Source organism: Coregonus clupeaformis, chromosome 40, assembly GCF_020615455.1.
Source record: "Coregonus clupeaformis isolate EN_2021a chromosome 40, ASM2061545v1, whole genome shotgun sequence".
NCBI classification, from domain to species: Eukaryota; Metazoa; Chordata; class Actinopteri; order Salmoniformes; family Salmonidae; genus Coregonus; species Coregonus clupeaformis.
In genome coordinates, this window is record NC_059231.1 from 3,976,933 (window position 1) to 4,001,274 (window position 24,342).

Genomic DNA, 24,342 nt, shown 5'->3' on the forward strand with positions numbered 1-24,342 from the left:
GAGTGGCCGGAACAGGCCGGGCCGGGCTGTCGACGTGCACCATTTCCTTGGTGCGGGGAGCAGGAACAGGCCGGGCTGGGCTGGCGACGCGCACCGTAGGCTTGGTGCGAGTGGCAGGAACAGGCCGGGCCGGGCTGGCGACGCGCACCGTAGGCTTGGTGCGAGTGGCAGGAACAGGCCGGGCCGGGCTGGCGACGCGCACCGTAGGCTTGGTGCGAGTGGCAGGAACAGGCCGGGCCGGCTGGCGACGCGCACCATTACCTTGGTGCGGGAGCAGGAACAGGCCGGGCTGGGCTGGCGACGCGCACCGTAGGCTTGGTGCGGGGAGCAGGAACAGGCCGGGCCGGGCTGGCGACGCGCACCATTACCTTGGTGCGGGGAGCAGGAACAGGCCGGGCTGGGCTGGCGACGCGCACCGTAGGCTTGGTGCGAGTGGCAGGAACAGGCCGGGCCGGGCTGGCGACGCGCACCGTAGGCTTGGTGCGAGTGGCAGGAACAGGCCGGGCCGGGTTGGCGACGCGCACCATTACCTTGGTGCGGGGAGCAGGAACAGGCCGGGCTGGGCTGGCGACGCGCACCGTAGGCTTGGTGCGGGGAGCAGGAACAGGCCGGGCTGGGCTGGCGACGCGCACCGTAGGCTTGGTGCGAGTGGCAGGAACAGGCCGGGCCGGGCTGGCGACGCGCACCGTAGGCTTGGTGCGAGTGGCAGGAACAGGCCGGGCCGGGCTGGCGACGCGCACCATTACCTTGATGCGGGGAGCAGGAACAGACCGGACCGTACTGGAGACACACACCACTGGCCCTACGCAGGGATCTGGAACGGGCCGGACCGGACTGGTAACACACCCTAGTACCTCTTGCCGTGCCTCTACACCTTCCTTCCCCTCTTTGACCAGTGGCCCCCGTAACCTGGCGGCCTCCTCTGCCAACCTCCCAATTCGCCCTGTGGCAGCCTCCTGCTGCCCAGTCGCCCATGCCGTGTGCCCCCCCCTAAAAATGTTTTGGGGTTGCCTCTCGTCCGTCCGACGACGACACTGTTGACGCCGTTGCTCCTCTCTCGCCAGGGCCTTAATCTTAGCCCATGGCCCTTTTCCCCCGAGCATGTCCTCCCAGGACCACCCTTTGCCCACCTGGGCCATCGCCAACCTCTCCAGCTCCTTTCCCGGCGCTTCCTCCCATGTCCAGGCTGCCTGCTCCTGGACACGCTGCTTGGTCCTGGTATGGTGGGATCTTCTGTCACGATCGTTGAATGGAGTAGACCAAGGCGCAGCGTGATGAACGAACATATTTTATTATCGTCAGTGATAATACAAACAAAACAATAAACGATGACGTGACGTCCTAGGTTAAACAACCAACACGGAACAAACCAAACGGAACAAGATCCCACAACTATTGTGGGAAAACAGCCTGTATAAATATGGCTCCCAATCAGAGACAACCAGCAACAGCTGACACTCGTTGCCTCTGATTGGGAACCACTCTGGCCAACATAGAAATAGAACACATAGAACTAAAACACAGAAACACAAACATATAGAATCTACACACCCTGGCTCAACATATAGAGTCCCCAGAGCCAGGGTGTGACATTTCCCCTCCGCACTCAGACCACTCCCAGACAGTCCTAGTAAAATGTTTGCAAAATTCTTGCTTGCATTTTTTCTTTTTTTTGGTACTATTTTAATTTAAAACAATCACAGTAAGATACTTCATTGTTACCCAGAAATTATTTGATATTGAGTTTAAAATGGCTGCATTGGACCTTTAAAGACGCCCATATACTAGGTTTGGTTTGCCTTATACTCCCTTAAAAGATCTTCGCTTGAAAATCAAGAAAAAATAGGCAATATTACTGTTTGTCCCTCTTGAGACAAAGTAGCAACAACATAGCCAGTATACATGCTGTGTTCAAAACAACTGGGAACTCAGAACTCGGAAATCTCCAACTTCCGACTTCAGTGCGTTCAAGACAATTTGGAACTCTGAAAAAAACGAGCTGGGAAAATTCGTTTTGAACAGTCATCCAACTCGGAGTTCCAAGTCAAAAACTCTGGGATCTTTCTATAGCTCTGACTTTCCAACCTGAAAATCAGCGCTGTCATGATTTGACAAAAACAAAAAAAATCTGAGTTCCCAGTTGTCTTGAAAGCACCAACACTTCCTCAAATTAGCCTGAAGATAAATCAAGCAATCTGCAATTCATTTTGACAGTTTTTACAAGGAGGTCTTAGTTGCACAATTTTACATCTAACTAAGATGTTTGGTGCAGTATTTATCAAGTGCAAAATGGCCATGAAAATTAGTTGTCTCTCGTTGAATGACAACAAACACTTTATTGAAGAATCCGGTCCATAGTTCCCACTCCTACTAGGAGTAGTACTGTTGACCAATCACCAACGGAGGGGCGTAGACTTCGGCTACCGAACTTCGACTTGCCTCAAGAAAAAATGAGGCGTGCGCAAACAGCGGGAAGAAAACCCTGCTGAAACCAAAACGAACAAAAAAGTCACAAAATGTGGTCATAATACTGTATATGCGCAAACTGTTTCGACTGGGAAGCATGCAACAGGCTTTATCACCTCCCTTGTCCGTCAGACACAGGTTGGGGGCCCCCTGGAGGTTGGAGGACCTCTGGCAAGGGCCCTGCATGCCCGTTCGGTAATCCGGCCATGGGTAGGCTACCCTTCCTTCCAGTTATCCTCACCCCCACCTCCCCATTAACCCAGAATAGGCAATAAACTATATCCTAGCCTACACTGCAAACAAATAAAGTATGTCATCTAATGGAATTACTTCAAACTTCCAAGAACCTGTTTCTTCTCCTCTCAGGCATAAAATAGATTGGTTGGATGGTGTGATACACTGAGAATAAAATGCAACCAGCCATTACCAAGACCAGTCATAGATAGGCTTTAGCTCCTGATGAAGGCCTACTTCACACATCTGATTTTGACATCCAAAGGGTCTGTTTATGAGAACTATATGCCTATTGACCTTACAAATCTCTTATGTGGTATTTTCAAATAGTGTAGTATGATGAGAATGAGAGTAGTATGCCAGTCTATTAGATTTTTTCTTTACATTAAAGTGTAGTACAGAGAAAAGTAATCTGAAACTCCTAAAATTACATCATATCCATATGCAACTACTCTGATCCACGCCCCTCCCTCGCGGTGACATCAGCAGGGTCCTGCTCTCGCTCTCTCTTCCCATCGCCAAAGACTCACAAAGGAGTACAACTGGATAGTAGGAACTCGCAAAACTACGCCCGTCTGATGCATTTATTTCAAAGGACTTATTTAAGAGACTTTTACTAGGTGAGCTAAGATTTTTAAGTTCTTATTCCCATGTTTTCAAATGTTAAACTTATGCTCTCATCCAAACAGAAGTGCTCGCGTCGACAAAGCAGTTTGCATCATCTAGTTGCGTTCTCATAGTTTAGGAACCTCGTTAGCTCATTTATGAATAACTTTTAAAAATTCAGAGTGGGGACCGTAGTTGTGACGTTCTTTTAATGGAAATTATTGTAATTTTAATGGTTGATAATTTTACGAGGCGAGGGGGCAGTGCAGCCACTTAGCTGACCAAAGGTGGGTGGGTTTTTCTGTCTTTGCGGTGCTAATTTGTAGCTCTACCTACATTGTTTATTTTTACCACCACATGCACCCTATAAATCACTAAAACACTATCTCTCTGCCACCGCTCAAGTTTTGCTCCCAATTATAAAAGCAGTTTTGCCTTCTTGAATAATGGCAGTCATAAATTGTCGAAATTGTCTCCACTCTCCATCACCTATTGAACACAACAATTTAAAATGTTTTAAGAGTGGTGCATTCGCAATATTGATGTACTGTATGTGGCAGTCGGTGCCGATTAAGATTAGGGAGGACGATTTTTTAATGAGCATGGCCTTATTTCTATTACAGCATATTGGATGACTGTCATTCATATTCCATTCACCCAGCTCAATGTATCATCGATAGGTTTAGGCTACTCGAATATTCCCTATACCCATCATGAGCATTCTACAACCTAGCCTACAACTGAAAGTTTATAATGTAGGTGAACAGGTCGAGATCTAATCAAGGTGACACATTCAATACTGCCTTGTATACTTTTGCGTGAATCGAGCTGATCTGGTGTGTTAACATTAGTCCAAACAGTTAAAACGAGAGTTTCTATTGGACAGATTCAAATAGGCCCCTCCCTGTTTCATTCCGTTTGCTTCCGTTTAAGAAACATTTTGGAACAGAATCGGCGGAATGAATACACCCCTGATCACCCCTGCGCAGCACACAGTTCACTTTCATAGCAGCCACATACAGCATCATCACTTTGCTCAATGTATAATTCCTTCTTGCATCTACTCTCTTCCTCTCACCTTTTCCCTTTGCTTGTGGACTTCAGTGCACAACACAACAGCTGTCTGTGACCAGGCGCAAAAACCACTTCAAGCCAAACCTTCATACCAGAACCGCTAACTGCTACAAAGCCTACATCATTGTCACTACTCATTAGTGTCGTGGCAAGGAAACAAAACACAAAGCGGATTTAACTTCTTTAGGAAAACACCCCTAATGTTCGATACAAACATAATTGTGTTGTCATCCAGAGTCACATTTATTTTCCAAGCTATAGCACCCAATATTTTACATACAGCATATTTTTTTTATGGACCATAGAGTTTGGTCTGCTTCGTGTTTTTCATTTTTGCCATGGAAAAAATATTGCAATTCTGGTATCGTTCCGGTTCTAGTTGTAACCATATTAACATTATAGTCAACAAACTACAACTAACGCGTTAGTAAACCCACGATCCAATAGCATTCCTCTATGTTTGAGTCGGGTTGTTGAGTAGGCTAAAGTAGCTGCCCAAGTAAGGGAAGGTAAAATAAGAACAATAAAACATACAACAAAATATAGCTAGCGCTCTCTCTCTGCTGCTTCTCCTTCATTTTAAAGAAATTAATTTGTTAAAATCTGTTCAGCTATTGTGTTTCTCTATCTGAGTCAACTACTCACCACACTTTATGCACTGCAGTGCTAACTAGCTGTAGTAAAATCTTTCAGTGCTAGATTCCTTCTCTGATCCTTTGAATGGATGGAAAACATGTCAGTTCATACTGCAAGAGCTCTGATAGGTTGGAAGACGTCCCCCAGAAATCGTCATAACAAATCTATGGAAGGGGGTGAGAACCACGAGCCTCCTAGGGTTTTTATTGAAGTCAGTTTACCCAGAGGAGGAAGGAAAATAGCTGTCCTCCGGCTACACCGTGCTGTTGAGGCTACTGTAGAACTTCATTGCAAAAAGGTATTTTAATCAGTTATTTGGTGATGTGAATATATTTAGGTTAGTTTTATCTAGAAAGGATAACTTTTTTTTTAAAATGTTTCACAATTTTATTTCATGAAATTCACTTAGTAGGATGGTCCTTTCCTTCCTCCACTGATGCAATCAAGTCTCCCCCTCCATTTAAAAGTTGGTCAAACGGCACTGGCTCGCATGCGTGAAATTCGTTGCCATGGTATCAAACAATCCAACTCACACAACGTAAATTAGGAGTTTGAATAGGAGTGAATTTGTGTCATGGGGATATGGTGCACTTTCTCCTGTTAATGTGAAGTTTTCCCGATCTGCATTCAATATTCCCTCGCGAGTCTCTGCATTCTATTTTAAAGCCTTGCTCGGGGAGAATAGCTTAATTGGTCAGAATGTTCATTTATGCATTAAGCTCAGGGTGAAATCTCACAAGCCTTGTAATCTGTTTACTCATCACTCTCCTCATTGAGCAAGGCCTTGAGGAAGGCTTCAGTCAATGTGCTTCTAAATCAAATCACATTTTATTTGCCACATGCTTCATAAACAACAGGTTTAGACTAACAGTGAAATGCTTACGGGTCCTTTTCCAACAATGCAGAGTTACAGATAAAAATAGAAATAGTGACATGAGGAATAAATACACAGTGAATAACAATAATGAGTAAAACATAACATGGCTGTATACAGGAAGTACCAGGTAATAACATGGCTATATACAGGAAGTACCAGGTAATAGCATGGCTATATAAAGGAAATACTAGGTAATAACATGGCTATATACAGGAAGTACCATGTAATAACATGGCTATATACAGGAAGTACCAGGTAATAACATGGCTGTATACAGGAAGTACCAGGTAACAACATGGCTATATACAGGAAATACCAGGTAATAGCATGGCTATATACAGGAAGTACCAGGTAATAACATGGCTGTATACAGGAAGTACCAGGTAATAACATGGCTGTATACAGGAAGTACCAGGTAACAACATGGATGTATACAGGAAGTACCAGGTAACAACATGGCTGTATACAGGAAGTACCAGGTAACAACATGGCTGTATACAGGAAGTACCAGGTAACAACATGGCTGTATACAGGAAGTACCAGGTAACAACATGGCTGTATACAGGAAGTACCAGGTAATAACATGGCTGTATACAGGAAGTACCAGGTAATAACATGGCTATATACAGGGAGTACCAGGTAATAACATGGCTATATGCAGGGAGTACCAGGTAATAACATGGCTATATGCAGGGAGTACCAGGTAATAACATGGCTATATGCAGGGAGTACCAGGTAATAACATGGCTATATGCAGGGAGTACCAGGTAATAACATGGCTATATGCAGGGAGTACCAGGTAATAACATGGCTATATGCAGGGAGTACCAGGTAATAACATGGCTATATGCAGGGAGTACCAGGTAATAACATGGCTGTATGCAGGGAGTACCAGGTAATAACATGGCTATATGCAGGGAGTACCAGGTAATAACATGGCTGTATGCAGGGAGTACCAGGTAATAACATGGCTATATACAGGGAGTACCAGGTAATAACATGGCTATATAAAGGGAGTACCAGGTAATAACTTGGCTATGTGCAGGGGTACCAGGTAATAACATGGCTATATACAGGGAGTACCCAAGCCTTACTTACGATTCAGTACTACACAAATTGGTTTAATTATTTATTTACTAGCTAATAAAATGGGAACACAGGATAAACATACACACTCTGCACCGGTTATTGACTGGAGAAAACAGGTCCCTAGCGGAATGACAACAACATGGCTGCTTGTTAACAAGAAGAGATGGAGAGAGAGAGGGACAGAGATAATACTTTGATACATTAGAAACTACGCTCACCTACTGCACCCATATACTTTGAGTAAGAAATCATAAATGTATTTACGTGCAAGGCCTGGTTCGCCGTGTATCTCTTTGTGGACAGGACCTCCCTGGAAAAGGAGTTGGGCCTTCTCGCGGCACGCTTGTAAGGCTCTGATTGTCCAAAAAGTTCCAACAAGTATTCTACTGTTGTTCTCTTCTTTGTAGTGGTCCAGTGTCCGATGACTTGTCGTGTAGTCCTGAACAGAACTACAGAGTTGATTTTCCTTCCATTCGCTCTTGAAGATGCTTCTTTGAAAATAGGCTAGCCAGCCGTATTGATGATTCCCAGTGGGGTGATGGCGTAGCGTAATAGGATGAGCCTACTTAAATTCGCTTTCGAAGATACTTTACTTAGGACAGCTAATCAGCCGTACCAGTGATTGTCCGGGAGGGGAGTTTATTATCTTCACCTCATGTTGAGATTCAAAGTTCCAACCATTTTAAACGTGTAGCTGCCACTTTCACGTTATCTGGTCTGATATGTTAATTCCTTTACCCATCTGTATACACTCTGCACTAAAAGGGGCGGATCCGTCAGGCTGACACGCTTTCTGACCTCACTTTGGGCGGTGACTAGTAACTGTGACTAGTTATGAAAAACAATTCTCATATAAGTTCTCAAATCACATCCCTCTTTTAACAAAAACACTTTCATCATTTTTCATATTATATGCCCAAAGCATAGGATGGACACTTCGTACATGTAGTGGGTATACTTTCCAAGTTACAGTATTTCCTATATAACATTTTTAATGACATCACAAAATAACAAACAGAATGGATCGCCTCTGACCATTCCCCACGTTATACGTTAGGAATATTATTCCAGTATTTGCTAAAGTTTCAGCTGAAAAAAAGTATTGTTGAAACAAAGACATTCCTTTGGGGATCTTGAGAGGGAGAGCCTGGGCTTTCTTGATGTACGATAGGGCGTGAGCTGTTAACCCCCCTCTACGGGTCTGATTAAAGTTATTAATTGCAAACCTGATCTGACCTATTTGGATTCACGTGAACTGTCATGACAGTGGGTAGAGACCAGTGTGCGTGCATAGAGTCAGTGCAATAGAGTTAGTATTAAAAAGAAAACAAGGGTCAATGCAGGTAGTCCGGGTAGCCATTTGATTAGCTCTTTAGCAGCTTTGTTTAGCAGTCTTGTGGCATGGGGGTAAAAGCTGTACGGGTCCTGTTGGTTTTAGAGAACGACTGATATGTTTTCTTTAAGGCCGATACCGATTTCTGGGGGTCAAGGAGGCCGATGGACGATATTTTAGGCCGATATTCAATAGCGTTCAATTTGAACATTTTGATGACAACATTTCCCAGAGATAGCCATGTGTGCATTAATGCATCCATTTAAAAATCAAACAATACATTTGATTTTGTTTTGATAAACTGGGTAAATTAAGATGGCATGTTCAATAGGAGTGTGTGCATGCATTGAGTTATTGAGCTTGTTTTGGCTGATGTGTGGAGTCTATGGTGCTACAGATAACAAACAATATGTTTGCCTTCCATTTGGGACTTCTATTAGCCTACTGATTAAAAACTTTTGCATAGAAGCATCACTCCAGCATGTCACGTCTGTATGGAAGGACATCATATAGGCACTGCTGTTAGTTTGGGAATATAAAATAACATCTATTCAATGCAAATGGGTCCAACGTAATGTCGTGATTTGTGATCACGGATGTGATTGGGAAAACATTTACATTTTTTTGCTGTCAGGATGAAATTCAAAACAACTAAATTGGCTAGTTCAGCTATATGTCAAGAAATGGGCAGGTTGTAACTTGATCCTACTGCTACGATTGGATAAAACTAGGCTGTAACGCCGCTTCCTTTCACATCTCTTTCCATTGCTCATACCACTTGGTGCTATTTACTGATACTATGAGAACTAGCTCAATGGTGAAGACATTTACTACCAAGCCATAAACGTGCCTAATATCTTACTAAACATATATTCTTCATTTGTAAATGATGTCTGAGTGTTGGAGTGTGCCCTGGCTATCCGTAAATAAAAAACAAAACTAAAAAATGTTATTTTTTCTGGTTTGCTTAATATAAGGAATTTGAAATGATTTGAACTTGATACTTAAGTATATTTTAGCGATTACATTTATTTTTGATACTTAAGTATATTTAAAACCAAATACTTTTAGACTTTTACTCAAGTAGTATTTTACTGGGTGACTTTCACTTTTACTTAAATCATTTTCTATTAAGTTATCTTTACTTTTAAAGTATGACAATTGGGTACTTTTTCCACCACTGCAATTACGGATACGATTGCGGTTGGTCAGATCAACACATCAGTAAATAGCTAACGTTACCCCGCAAGTCAGATGGCTCGTTGCCGAAAAAGGTGCATGTTCAAAATTTTAACCAGCTAATGTTAGCTAGCTACGTTGGCTATCTGCTCCTATCTGATATCTTAGCACCATGTTTATCTAGCCAGCTAGCATAATAGCTAATATAGCTAGCTAGATAACACCACAGATGAAAGGGTTAGTTATCGTTATATTTTCTAACAGGTCACATAGGTACAGTATCTGCTTAGCTAGCTTGCTTATTGCATGGATGTCCAGGCATGTTGACACGAGCCTTATTGTTAGTGAATTAACTAAACTAATATTTGCAACAGGAGTTCGAATTTGGTCACTGTGTCATTTCATCAATTTCTCAATACTGCACCTTTCTGTTGGAGAATGAGCTCTCTTGATGCTTGCTGATGATTATCTAGACATTCTAGACATTCCTCGGCATTGTGCAGTGCTCGTGGCTCAGGCGGTGAGTGGCGGCTGGCGTAGCAGCAGTTTTGCTATGTAGAGGGGCTATCGGCAAAGCCAATAGACAGGGGCCGATAGACTTTAAAAGGCGATTATCGGTCGTTCTCTAGTTGGTTCCAGACTTGGTGCACTGGTACCGCTTGCTGTGCGGTAACAGAGAGAATGGTCAATGGTGGCTGTGATTGGTGCTATTAGGGAGACAGTCCTAATAGTAAATTAAAAAACAGTAGCCATGGATGACTGCTGTCATTGGGCGGATTCGATTATGCTGAGCCGCGGATTACCGGTCTATGGCCCGTGACGTGAACGGGCAAAAGCGGCGAGGGAGGAGCGCCCTTCTCAATAATCTGCGGCGCTCGGTCATGTTGTCAACAAGGCAGCATGGTGCATCGTCCAGAATCGTACAACTTCTCTTTTCCATAAAATATATGTTTGAATTTTCAAATTAGTTTTCATTGGGAAGGCAGATACAGCGTTTTCATCAAAAGCAGTCACTTTTGCATGTGAAAACACAGAATCCTACTCATTATTCCAGGTGCTTAATTACTTCAATTTTGTTTTGAGCCGACTTCGCCGTGGGCTTTGAACGGTGCACCTGGCTCAAGCCCGGGAGGCAGCCCGGTTCCAAAACCAATGCAATCAACTTTCACCCGGTGCAAAATATGCCTGCCTGCTCAGATTAATCTAATTCCCTCATTCCTGTCCTCTGTTATATTTATTTACTTTAACCTATCTGCATTAGATGGACTCCTAGGAGAATAATAATCAGCCTTTAAAGTGTGCATAATTAAAATCTGCATGCGGAACAGCATATCATCTCAAATGCTTGTCTTTTCCCATCATACGGTCAGTCACCTTCAAGCTTCATAATTAGTACAAAATCTCTACAAATGTATTTTGCACAGCTGTTCATTCATCTTTATACACTGAACAAAAAGATAAACGGGTTGGTCCCATGTTTCATGAGCTGATATAAAAGATCCCAGAAATGTTCCATATGCACAAAAGGCTTATTTCTCTCTGATTTTGTGCACACATTAGTTTACATCCCTGTTAGTGAGCATTTCTCCTTTGCCAAGATAATCCATCCACCTGACAGGTGTGGTAGATCAAGAAGCTGCTTAAACAGCATGATCATTACACAGGTGCACCTTGTGCAGGGGACAATAAAAGGCCACTCTAAAATGTGCAGTTTTGTCACACAACACAATGCCACAGATGTCTCAAGTTTTGAGGGAGCGTGCAGTTGGCATGCTGACTGCAGGAATGTCCACCAGAGCCATTGCCAGAGAATTGAATGATCATTTCTCTACCATAAGCCGCCTCCAACGTCGTTTTTAGAGAATTTGTCAGTACATCCAACCGACCTCACAACCGCAGACCACATGTATGGTGTCATGTGGGCGAGCGGTTTGCTCATGTACATGTTGTGAACCGAGTGCCCCATTGTGGCAGTGGGGTTATGGTATGGGCAGGCATAAGCTACGGAAAACAAGCACAATTGCATTTTATCGATGGCAATTTGAATGCACAGAGATACCGTGCCGAGATCCTGAGGCCCATTTTAAGGTATATTTGACCAAATGATGCATATCTGTATTCCCAGGAATGTGAAATCCATAGATTAGAGCCTAATTAATTGATTTCAAATGACTGATTTCCTCATATGAACTGTAACTCAGTTAAATCTTTGAAATTGTTGCATGTTGCGTTTTATATTTTTGTTCAGTATAGAATAAATAACTTATAGCTTGGAGCACCATTAACCCATGTTTGTGCACAACACAGTGATCTATTTTAATAGATTGAAATGTTTTCCACAGTTTGTGGGCCTGAGAAGAGTCTTGCTCTTTTACTTTGACTGAAGTTCATATTAAATAATGCATGGACTTGGCTGGTCCTGGTATGTTTTATTTAGTCAGCCGGGACAGAGCGTCTTAGTGCGCTAGCGGGTGACATGGAGATCAGATCTTGTCTCATTGCTGCAACTCCCCAACGGGCTCGGGAGGCGAAGGTCGAGTCATGCATCCTCCGAAACATGACCCGCCAAACCGAGCTTCTTAACACCCGCCCACTTAACCCGGAAGCTAGGCACTCCAATGTGTCAGAGGAAACACCGGTCACCTGACTACCGAGGTCAGCCTGCAGGCGCTCGTACAGCCACAAGGAGTTGCTCGAGCGAGATGAGCCAAGTAAAGCCCCTCCGGCCAAACCCTTCCCTAACTCAGACAACGCTGGGCCAATTGTGCACCGCCCTATGGGACTCCCGATCACGGCCGGTTGTGAAACAGCCCGGGAACGTACCAGGATCTGTAGTGACTCCTCTAGCACTGCAATGCAGTGCCTTAGACCGCTGCGCCACTCGGGAGTCCACGAGATCAGTCATTTTCAATGTGGAACTATATGGTCTCCAGAGATCTGAAAACAATCAATCAACAGGCAGACATATTGATATAAGAGATCAATGACAACATAGTGCAACCAATAATGAATAGGTAATGAAGTCTGTTCAGTATGACATTTGAAGTTGTAATCTGGCGATGGCATTTAATTTCCCGTGGATGGAATTTCCTTCTCTTATCTCCCATCTCCAGCCTACTTTCTGATGTTTCTCAGGTCACTTGTATAATACCAAAACCTCTGACAAAGCATAATTTATTTTTTCATCTCTCAGAGCTCCCTCTTGAGTGACAAATTGATTTAAATGGAGTTCATTGTGTGAATGAATGTGCATGTGATTCCAGATAAGCTGCTCCCACAGTGAGAACGTGCCTCTCCGCACTCTCCCTGTGTACGTTAGTGCTGGGACGAGGGTCCAGCTGGTTAGTTACAGCGTGCTTTACAACAGAGGGCACACTGGCACAATTGGCATCAGACAGGACAGCTTTGTTGGCCCCGGGGCACCCTGTCTGACTCATGGATAATAGCCACATATGGCCTGGTGTGACTCATACTAGAGGTTTGGTTGTGTCATTCTGTATCCTCCCATTCAGCGTGGGTTGTAAGTGATTGTGTTCTTTAAGTGTTGAACAGTTTTAATCAACAGTGATTTCTTAAGATGGAGGAGACCGACCTTCCTGTAGCTTCTGTTTGATTGTGTCCATGTTTCTAATGCCCATCTCCACAGGGATGTATTAACTGGATCACCTAGACAACCTTTCTCTCACCTTTATTTGTATAACACCAGCCCATCAGCTTTTGGGTGTTCCCATTCTGAGTCTTGGTGTACAACCAGTGTTGTTGATAACCTGGAACATGCAGTGGCTTGTCGAAAGAGAGATTAGGAAGTGAAACCAGAGGCTACATTTCCCCTTGGATTCCAACGTAACCATACCATTCCTCGTACTTCATGGTGAGACTGGCAATGTGATGAGAAGAGAATTCCACAGACATGTCTGATTTATAAAGCCTGTATTGACAGTTGGAACACACCCTATCTTTGTTATTGAAATAATGATTCTTTTTCACTTCATCCCCTGCGCCAATTTAGGATGAAATATTTATGTTCAAAGCTTTCAAGTGAATGAGGTGGAGAGGGATAGCCAACGCTAGTAGCCATATTTCACCTCAGTTAGCAAAAATGTTTTTCCACTAGGCATAATGCCAGTTTTTTGACTCTTTGCAATGTCATACACAACCACAACATAGTTTTAATGCCTTTTCGGCAAAAGTTTAGAAAGGACATTGTATTACCATGTCTGATTTGCAAGACAGATGTTTGCATGCATAGAAATGTTGGGCTATTAGTCAAATGTTTACCAACCCCTTCAAATCTCCTCACTGGGCTGTAAACCAATCTCAGTACCATGTGAGACAAATGATGTCACTGAAGAATCCAGAATCTGATGTTGTCAGAGCTGGCAGACAAAATCAGTCAATGTACACAGTGAGGCTTCTGTTATGGTTCTCCATCAACATTGGTCTTTGATTACATTATCTTTGATTGGCCAATAGTCAATAGAGCCACACATAGTGCCATGAAGAGTGTCTCTGAATTATGTCGGAGCTAAATTTTTAGAAAGTTGTTTGTTCTCCTAGACCACAGTTTATGTGCAGGCTATCAGGGCTTCATGGTGGTTATAAAACTCACGACACAGAGGAGTCTAGACCACTCCTGAAACATTCACCTCTGGGATAACACCTATTCTTTATTATCTAGATTCAGCCGCGGGCAAAAAATAATATTGAGCGGATGGTCGGGGGGCCGGAACATAATATATATATTTTTAGACATAATATATATTTTTTGACCACAAGAAGCCTAAACAGATATAATATTGGACTAAAACGTAATCATTTCAAACCTCGATTACATTTGGGAACGTTGTTCTGCGTAGGGTGGCGTCTTTCGGATGGGATGTTAAAACGGGTGTCCTGACTCTCTGTGGTTATTCAAAATCCCTTGCCGCTTATTGTAAGAGTAGGGGTGTTCACCCCGGTGTCATGGCTATATTCCCAACATGGCCACATTCCATCATGGCCACCTAATCATCCCCCTCATTCCTAATGGGCATACATCACTCCTCACCTCTCCACCTGATGGCTGATGTATGGTGAGAGTTCTGGCACAAAAATGGTCGCTGTGCATCACTGAGGTGGCTGCTACACATTGATGGTGGATGAGCTGAGTTTTCCCCTACTATGTAAAGCACTTTAAGTAACTCAGTTGGTAGACAAGTGCTATATAAATCCAATCAACAGATTTCCAAAATTAAAATCACTTGGAGCTGATTTCCTGGTGTTTTTACAGTCTTTTATGTCCAACAATGAAAATGCAACCATTTTTTTGGCTCAGAAAACTTGGGGGGGCAAATAAAACCACCCGCAGGCCAAATCCGGCCCGCGTGCCGCCAGTTGGGGAACCCTGCTTTAGTGCATGCTTTCAGTAGATTTCTGGTAGCCAAAGATATTCAGCTTTCAGGAAGACTGGTTACAATGGTTTACAAGTGAGCTTATTATTGGCTAAGACTGCCCTTAGATCTGAGGGTGACGTCCGGTTTGGACCAGCCAAGACCAGAGCAGTGTTAACATAAGGCGATAGAGAGCACACACAGTTTCCTGGGATTGAGGCATCTGTGTCGTCAGCATTATCTGGTAATTCCCCAAACAATTCAAGAACCTGAGCCTTGGATTTGAACAAGAGAAGTGACAACATGCCTTTGAGTTTAACTAAGGATTGTATCAACTGTATTGCCATATTCCATAGATTTTTAAAGCACTTCTCATTATTTGCTTGCAGTTTCTTTTTAAAATCGCAAGAGCTGAGAACAATGCACAGTCAAGAAGAAGTCAAGCTGAGTCACAGTTGAAGTCAGGGGATGTTACGGAGGAGGCAGTGGGACGCATGGGGGATCTGGCTGCCCCTCATCACAAAGGCATTTCCTCCTTGTTGCTGCTCCTCAGGCACGTCCTGTTCATGAACGGCCCTCCTTAAACATAGAGGCAAGAACCTCCTCTGTTCCTATGTACTAGGGATGGGCATTTGAAATGATTTCACTATTCAAACAATACCATTGTATTTTTTTCGGATATCCGTATAGTTGAAATGCATGTTTTAAAGACAACATGTTTTATTGTTTATTATTGTAATTGTTTTATTCAATGGGGACTTGCTTGCGCGACTCAGGAGAGGAGATGCACTCAGCTTGTTGTTAGAGAGGGAGAGAGACTCGCACAAGTTAACCTATTGCAGCGACAAGTTAGTCTATCTATCATCTCATCAGGTAGTGTCTGTCTTGACTGCATCAAATCGATGTAAAGAAGCTACTCTAGCCAGCTAGGAAGGCTTATTGAGGCTATTTTAATGCGCTCCCTGGGTCCTTGTCCCCCTGTTGGTTGAAAATGTGGTAGATTTGTAATTCCATTTTGCATTGATTAGAAATCTCCTACTTCACTTGCTACACATGGAGCCTCTGACGGTAGTGCTGCTCTGTATTACTAATGCGGTCCGCACCAGTGAAATCTCATCACTGGAACGCTCTGTCCATCTGGTGTCAGTAAACATTTCTGGAGCACTATGTGCACATATTCACTGTCAAAAGGGAGCCAACACAATGTCCTGTATGTACCCTCCAACAGAAGAATAGCTCTACATGGAACATTAACCACATCATCTTGGTGTCTGAGTCCATATCCTGTGTGGAGGTTGATGGTGGATTGAGAATAGCTTCATACCTGAAGACATTATAGATTTGTTGATACTTCAAGGGGCTTTAAAATTCTGAATCAATTAGCAAAATGATCCTTGGTATGACCTTAAAACAATTCCATATAGCTTAGTAGTAGCTTGTAGGCATTGTTTTACTTTGTTTCCTTTGGACACCCTTTTCCTTTTGAGATGTGAAAGCAGGGTCACTCTTCCCTTCCCTACAGTACCTTTCAAAGTCTTCATCCCCCTTGGCGTTTTTCCTATTTTTATGCATTACACCATGTAATTTAAATGGATTTTTATTTGGATTTCATGTAATGGACATACACAAAATAGTACAAATTGGTGAAGTGAAATGAAAAAAATTACTTGTTAAAAAAAATTCTAAAAAATAAATATGTATTCACCCCCTTTGCTATGAAGCCCCTAAATAAGATCTGGTGCAACCAATTACCTTCAGAAGTCACATAATTAGTTAAATAAAGTCCACCTGTGTGCAATCTAAGTGTCACATGATCTGTCACATGATCTCAGTATATATACACCTGTTCTGAAAGGCCCCAGAGTCTGCAACACCACTAAGCAAGGGGCACCATGAAGACCAATGAGCTTTCCAAACAGTTCAGGGACAAAGTTGTGGAGAAGTATAGATCAGGGTTGGGTTATAAAAAAATATCAGAAACTTAGAACATCCCACGGAGCACCATTTAAATCCATTATTAAAAAATGGAAAGAATATGGCACCACAACAAACCTGCCAAGAGAGGGCCGCCCACCAAAACTCACGGACCAGGCAAGGAGGGCATTAATCAGAGAGGCAACAAAGACACCAAATATAACCCTGAATGAGCTACAAAGCTCCACCGCGGATATTGGAGTATCTGTCCATAGGACCACTTTAAGCCGTACACTCCACAGAGCTGGGCTTTACAGAAGAGTGGCCAGAAAAAAGCCATTGATAAAAGAAAAAAATAAGCAAACACGTTTGGTGTTCTCACCCCGAGAACACCATCCCCACAGTGAAGCATGGTGGTGGCAGAATCATGCTGTGGGATGTGTTTCATTGGCAGGGACTCGGAAACTGGTCAGAATTTAAGGAATGATGGATGGCGCTAAATACAGGGAAACTCTTGAGGGGAAACCTGTTTCAGTCTTCCAGAGATTTGAGACTGGGACGGAGGTTCACCTTCCAGCAGGACAATGACCTTAAGCATACTGCTAAAGCAACACTCGAGTGGTTTAAGGGGAAACATTTAAATATCTTGGAATGGCGTAGTCAAAGCCCCGACCTCAATCCAATTGAGAATCTGTGGTATTACTTAAAGATTGCTGTACACCAGCGGAACTCATCCGACTTGAAGGAGCTGGAGCAGTTTTGCCTTGAAGAATGGGCAAAAATCCCAGTGGCTAGATGTGCCAAGCTTATAGAGACATACCCCAAGAGACTTGCAGCTGTAATTGCTGCAATAGGTGGCTCTACAAAGTATTGAATTTGGGGGGGGTGAATAGTTATGCACGCTCAAGTTCTGTTTTTTCTGTCTTATATTTTGTTTGTTTTACAATCTTCAAAGTGGTAGGCATGTTGTGTAAATCAAATGATACAAATCCCCCAAAAACTCAATTTTAATTCTAGGTTGTAAGGCAACAAAATAAGAAAAATGCCAAGGGGGTGAATACTTTCGCAAGCCACTGTATTTCAGTTGGACCTCTCAAGTTTCACACCGAAACAATAAACTGTAGAGCTGGTATCTTTTTCCATTTTCACATTCAGCAGATTGTCTGATAACAGAAAGTAACCTAGCTATGCAGGAGAGCTGGATAGATATGGTGCCAATTCAAGAACACTATTTCAGGGATTCTTTAATTATGTAGCCCATCTTTTCACTTTCTCATGCACTTATGTGTTTTTGTGAACATAGATATTTTCCTACAGTGTGAATAATGTTAGCACCAGGGCCCATTTTAATTTACATTTCAGTGGACATATTGATGACATTTGGGTTTTTGCAGGATGTATTTGATGACATATTTCCTCATGTCACACCTTAGATGAGGAATATATGAGCACCTGTATCTGACCTGGAAGTAAAAGACAGCCTTGGATTTTCATCCACTCCCCTGTAATAAAACCCATTTGGACCAGCCCTCCCCTGGGGGCCAGAACACTGCAGGAACCAAATCACTGGATAAAAGGAGTGGCGTGGATGACAGATTCATAGTTCCTCTGTGGGGATTTTAGCGAAAAGGGAAAGCGTATTTTGGCCTGTTCTGTCATGGCCTCAGAGCTGTATCAGAGTTTGATGGGCTAATCCGCTTACACTGCCTTCCTGGTGCTGCGGGTGAGTTAACCGCCACCATCTAGCTGCCTGCCGCTCTTCTCTCTCACTCGGTCACTCACTCTCGCACTCACTCTTCCCTTTGAACTTAGGCTTAAACTCACTAACACATGCACACACAACAGGCTACACACACTGTAGACAGATCTTGCCAGGCAGTCTTATAAGGCAGCCATTTGATGTTAAGAATGCTGACTGGCAGTACTGGTAAAGTAAAAGTACGAGGCGCATTAGGGCAGTTTAATTTCAGCCGTAAATAATTCTGTTTTTCATTGCTTCTTCATGTGACATTAATGGTGTAATTAATTTGGCAAGCGAGGTTTACAATGAGATGGCCTGCAGTAATGGTAGATATCAGGTTTACAATGAGATGGCCTGCTGTAACGGTAGATATCAGGTTAATGACATGACCTACAGTAATGGTAGATATCAGGTTTTCAATGAGATGGCCTGCAGTAATGAGACATATCAGGGTTTAATTTAAGGCACCACCTTTAGGTTGATTTGATTTGTGTTTTAACCTGTTTTAAAAGACAAATTAAGAAACCTCATGCAAACCGCATTCCCCCCTCACTGTCATTCATTAGTCCAATGCATTTTGTTTTGTTAACATTGGCTATTACCACTTGCCTGACGACTCATCCTGCATTTAATTCCGCTGCTCTATCCATCGGTTTGAATGTGTTGGCATTCGAGAAGTCAACGTGGAGAATAAACATTAGTGGCGTTTGAGCAGCGCCATGTGGAAAGGTAACCAGGCAATATTACCACTGTCTTTGAGAGATATTTGGGCTGACAGAAAGTGTCATATTTAAAGCATATTTTTAAAGATGCACTTCTCTGAAGTTGTGGGCTAGAATAGATGCGGGTGCTTTTAGAGTAAGAGATTATCTAAAACGTGTAGCAAGCAGTTCAACCTGTGAGTTCCATTGCTGTAATATCCTGCTAACACACCTGCGTTTGAGCATGGAATACTCACAAGATAAATCCCTGATTAGTTGCATGAAGCAGCCATATTAACTTATCTCCCCATTATGTGAATCAAGGAGGCAGAGAGAGCAGCTAAGCAGAGCAGAAATGGCGTCTGGCACGTCCAGTGGGACTCCAGATGACATGCCATTGTTAGATAAGTTGGCTTGAAACCTCATTTAGCTCTCTCCAAACGCTTTGTTACTTAGCGTGCTACTTTTGCAACTACTTAGATGTACATCTCAGGTAACATCCTTACCATTTCTTTCTGTATGTTACATTCCAGACGCCACTTCCCGCAATTGTCCTTCTTTTAACTGCTAGTGTGAGGTTAAGTATGGCAGGGTGGTCACTGGTCAAGGCCAGGGGATGGGTCTAGAGAGATGTAGACCATCCAGGGGCAGTGTCAAAGCAGATGGACACATGCATTTGATACTGACCATTAAATTCCCCCAAACTCTTTATCAAAGGCTCATGTTTGCAGTCGTAGGACAGAGGGGATCATCTTCACCATCATACTCTCCTTTCACTGGCTGTTGCCTGGCAGAGCATCATGCTTTAGTCAAAACATGTCAGTGGGATCATAAGACATTTCTCCCTAAGAAAAAAATCCCCTCCCCAGAACTTACGAGGTTATTGAATTATAGATGGGATGTAAAAAAGCTCAGAGTAGTTTGTTGGTGTGTGTCGAGAAACAGAGCTGGGTTCCACTGACCCACATCTGGTTTCAAGGATAGGGCGAGAGTTGAGAGATACTGGTAACTGCCAAAATAATGGAAACACTCAACTAAATGAGGGATACAAAGTGCACTGTGTACAAAACATTATGAACACCTGCTCTTTCCATGACAAACTGACCAGGTGAATCCAGGTGAAAGCTATGATCCCTTATTGATGTCACTTAAATCCTCTTCAATCAGTGTAGATGAAGGGGAGGAGACCGGTTAAAGAAGGATTTTTAAGCTGTGAGACATTGATTATGCAGAGCCACAGGAAGGTGCTGTAGCACCCCCTGAAAAATACAAATATTAATAATTATAAACAATGTCAACAAAAATAGATTCTCTAAAATAGTGCACTGGGCCTTTACTAGTCCTGTATTAGCCGTCTGAGACACTACCCCCCCCACCACCACCACCACCCACTCCCCAAAATATTCTCAGCACCCCCCCGTCCTAAATGCCCCGAAGTCATATTACAGTTCAAATGTTATATTTTGTCACATGCCACCCCCACTGTGTGCTGTTGTTTCTCTGACTGCACAGGGGAGCAGATGGGGGAGTTTTGGCACTTTACACAAACCACCTCTCCTTGAGTGTGGGAGAGGCAGCAGATGCGCCTGTTGATTTGATGTGTTGCCGTTGGGTCACTCACTAAATATGCATAAAGAAAACGGAGACTAGCTGAGACGAGGTCTGGCTTTTCCCATATGTCATCAGTGAATATGTCATCAGTGAGTAGCAACACCTGGTCTGTTGTTTTTGTTACAAGCTGCAAGAATTATAGAAAGGCTTTTTTTCACGTAGGTTGTCTTGACCGAAATGTTCTAAACATTTTTAACATTGAGTGAGAGTCACCTATTTTGTCAGATTGTTTTGGGGCTGCAGCTCGAAGTGCTGTCTACTCCCCCTCCTGAAGGATCCGAGTCTGTCAGACAGAATGTTTACTTGAAATCAAATGGAGCTTTTTGGATATGTACTTCATTTATCATTCTGTTTCAGGATGGCTCTTTAGCTATCCCATTTCCTCTCCAATATATCCTCTTCCAGGTCCATTTTCATGTCCCTCTTAGTACAGAACCTCTTCAAAGGAGGATCAAGGATCAAAGTTTCAGAGGGAATGGAAATTAGCTTGACACACTATGTGTAACTAATATACATATTCTAGAAATCACTTTCACTGATTTATCCTTGATGGTTAGATTTATTTCAAAGTACAGGAAAATGGAGTGAAGCGAAGCGAATCTCATGAAAATTGTTCAAAGTTAAAACAAATTTTGGGGGACTCAAGGGTTTACTATTTCAAGGATTGTGTAATGAAAGGGCCCTACTAACATCAACAGGATATATTTCAAAGACAGGAGGCAAACCACTCTCACTTTTACTTTTTCCTACTAGCTCTGACTTTGCTGAGCTACTTTGAGGAAAATGTGTACTTACTATGACTGTGATATGTGGTTGTCCCACCTAGGTATCTTAAGATGAACTGTAAGTCACTCTGGATAAGACTTAAATGTAAATGCGAAAAAGGTAGTAAGCTGTTGGTTGCATTCTCTGTATTGTCACGATACCAGAATTTCGACTTTGATACCAGGTTTAGTATCACAATACTCGATACCATCATGGTACTCGATACCAAAACAATACCACGGTAACAAAAGAAGGCATATTAGCCAAAGTCACAGTGGCATTTAATCCAGACAGATCTTTTGAGTTAAATATCATTACATAAATAATATATATATAAACTCAGCAAAAAAAGAAACGTCCCTTTTTCAGGACCCTGTCTTTCAAAGATAATTCATAAAAATCCAAATAACTTCACAGATCTTCATTGTAAAGGGTTTAAACACCGTTTCCCATGCTTTTTCAATGAACCATAAACAATTAATGAACATGCACCTGTGGAACGGTCGTTAAGACACTAACAGCTTACAGACGGTAGGCAATTAAGGTCACAGTTATGAAAACTTAGGACACTAAAGAGGCCTTTCTACTGACTCTGAAAAACACCAAAAGAAAGATGCCCAGGGTCCCCGCTCATCTGCGTGAACGTGCCTTAGGCATGCTGCAAGGAGGCATGAGGACTGCAGATGTGGCCAGGGCAATAAATTGCAATGTCCGTACTGTGAGACGCCTAAGACAGCGCTACAGGGATTCAGGACGGACAGCTGATCGTCCTCGCAGTGGCAGACCATGTGTAACAACACCTACACAGGATCGGTACAGCCGAACATCACACCTGCGGGACAGGTACAGGATGGCAACAACAACTGCCCGAGTTACACCAGGAACGCACAATCCCTCCATCAGTGCTCAGACTGTCCGCAATAGGCTGAGAGAGGGCTTGTAGGCCTGTTGTAAGGCAGGTCCTCACCAGACATCACCGGCAACAACGTCGCCTATGGGCACAAACCCACCGTCACTGGACCAGACAGGACTGGCAAAAAGTGCTCTTCACTGACGAGTCGCGGTTTTGTCTCACCAGGGGTGATGGTCGGATTCGCGTTTATCGTCGAAGGAATGAGCGTTACACAGAGGCCTGTACTCTGGAGTGGGATCGATTTGGAGGTGGAGGGTCCATCATGGTCTGGGGCGGTGTGTTACAGCATGATAGGGACTGAGCTTGTTGTCATTGCAGGCAATCTTAACACTGTGCATTACAGGGAAGACATCCTCCTCCCGCATGTGGTACCCATCCTGCCATGACCCTCCAGCATGACAATGCCACCAGCCATACTGCTCGTTCTGTGCGTGATTTCCTGCAAGACAGGAATGTCAGTGTTCTGCCATGGCCAGCGAAGAGCCTTGGTGGAAGAGTGGGGTAACATCACACAGCAAGAACTGGCAAATCAGGTGCAGTCCCCCCTTTTTGTTCAGGGACACATTATTCCATTTCTGTTAGTCACAGGTCTGTGAAACTTGTTCAGTTTGTCTCAGTTTTTGAATCTTGCTATGTCCATACAAATATTTATACATGTTAAGTTTGCTGAAAATAAAACGCAGTTGACCGTTTTTTTGCTGAGTTTATATATATATGTTTTTGAATGTATGCATTAATGAATCAATGATACACTCATACAATCAATTTGACATAGTTTTTTACCATTCTAACTGCATAACATAATGGTTGTCAATCATTTTTATGGCAAATCTCTATTGATAAACTGTGTAAATCAAGGTGTAGCCAATTCACAATACAGGTGAATGCATGTTCAATAGGAGTGTGTGAATGCATTGAGTTATTGAGCTTGTTTTGGCTGATTTCATGGTGCTACAGATGACAAACAATTTGTTTCCCTTCCATTTGGGACTTATTTTATTGTACTGGGCCTGGTTTCCCGATAGCGATGGAACTAATGCTTACAAGTGATTTAACGGTGCATTTTCCCTACAACGGAAATACATCATGCGGAGAGAACGGTTGCTAAGTGCGTCGTTCGAGCATGTGTCGATTGCTGATGGGATCGAAAGAAAGGGAGCGCTGCTCTCGGATCACCTTTCTCCATTCAAATCTTTCCTTAACATTATAATTATTTCACAATACTGATGACGGGTCAGCTCTCGCACATGTTAGGCTACAGTGTCACGATCGTTAATAGACGGGACAGACCAAGGCGCAGCGTGATATGCATACATGTTTATTAACGAATAAACACAACGACAAAACAATAAACAAACGATACGTGAAGTCCAAGGCAGCGCAACACAACATACCTAAACACGGAACAAGATCCCACAACCCACTAGTGCCAATAGGCTGCCTAAGTATGGTCCCCAATCAGAGACAACGAGCTACAGCTGCCTCTGATTGGGAACCACACCGGCCAACATAGATCTACACATACTAGATCTAAACATAGAAAATCAACATAGCAAAACACAACACAGAAAAGACACACCCTGACTCAACATATACGAGTCCCCTGAGTCAGGGCGTGACATACAGATCATGAAATATATTGAGACAAGTTAGACAGTCGCCTACAAGTAGCAAAATAGAACTCAGTTGATTGAACATTAAATGTATTTAAATAGAGATTGAAGTAGGCCTATAGCCTACTGTTTATGTTTTAATGCAGTCATCTCGGTTTTCATTTGAAGCACCTTTTTATACGTCGCTTGTTTGTATCAATTGCAACGACATTGGCAACTTT

General features: G+C 43.1%; 1 protein-coding gene across 2 annotated transcripts in view; it reads left to right on the top strand.

Annotated features, from left to right (window-relative positions):
• Window positions 1–3,216: 3,216 nt before the first annotated feature.
• LOC121555094 (SH3 domain-binding protein 4) overlaps window positions 3,217–24,342 on the top strand; it is a 56,105-nt gene continuing 34,979 nt past the window's right edge. For both annotated transcript variants that reach the window (XM_041868898.1, XM_041868899.2), the window contains exon 1: window positions 3,217–3,320. The gene's annotated coding sequence lies outside the window, so the exon portion shown is untranslated. The remainder of the gene's footprint in view (window positions 3,321–24,342) is intronic.